Source organism: Panthera uncia, chromosome A2 (assembly GCF_023721935.1).
Source record: "Panthera uncia isolate 11264 chromosome A2, Puncia_PCG_1.0, whole genome shotgun sequence".
NCBI classification, from domain to species: Eukaryota; Metazoa; Chordata; class Mammalia; order Carnivora; family Felidae; genus Panthera; species Panthera uncia.
The window spans coordinates 149752825-149753187 of record NC_064816.1 but is presented as its reverse complement, the minus strand read 5'-3'; the positions used below and the strand labels follow the sequence as shown (position 1 = coordinate 149753187).

At 47.4% G+C, this 363-nt stretch overlaps 1 protein-coding gene across 1 annotated transcript in view; it reads left to right on the top strand.

Annotated features, from left to right (window-relative positions):
- MRPS33 (mitochondrial ribosomal protein S33) overlaps positions 1-57 on the top strand; it is a 10786-nt gene extending 10729 nt beyond the window's left edge. Inside the window, exon 4 of the mRNA XM_049641960.1 lies at positions 28-57. The gene's annotated coding sequence lies outside the window, so the exon portion shown is untranslated. The remainder of the gene's footprint in view (positions 1-27) is intronic.
- Positions 58-363: the final 306 nt, after the last annotated feature.

Below are 363 nucleotides of genomic sequence, written 5' to 3'. Positions count from 1 at the left end.
AGAGATAGCAAGAGGCCCAAACTTCAGGTAGTTTCAAGAAGGCCTCTCTAGGCACTCCTGGGTGGCTCAGTTGATCAAGCATCTAACTCCTGATTTCGGCTCGGGTCATGGTTCATGAGTTTGAGCCCCACATCGGGCTCCATGCTGACAGTACAGAGCCTGCTTGAGATTCTCTCTCTCCCTCTCTCTCTGCCCCTCCCCCCATCTCTCTCTCAAAATAAATAAATAAACTTAAAAAAAAAACTGCCTCCTTAAAGAGGCCTTGATCTTGGGGTCATGAGTTCAAGCCCCACCTGTGGTGTAGAGTTTACTTAAAAATTAAAAAAAAATGGGATGCCTGGGTGGCTCGGTTGAATGTCCGAC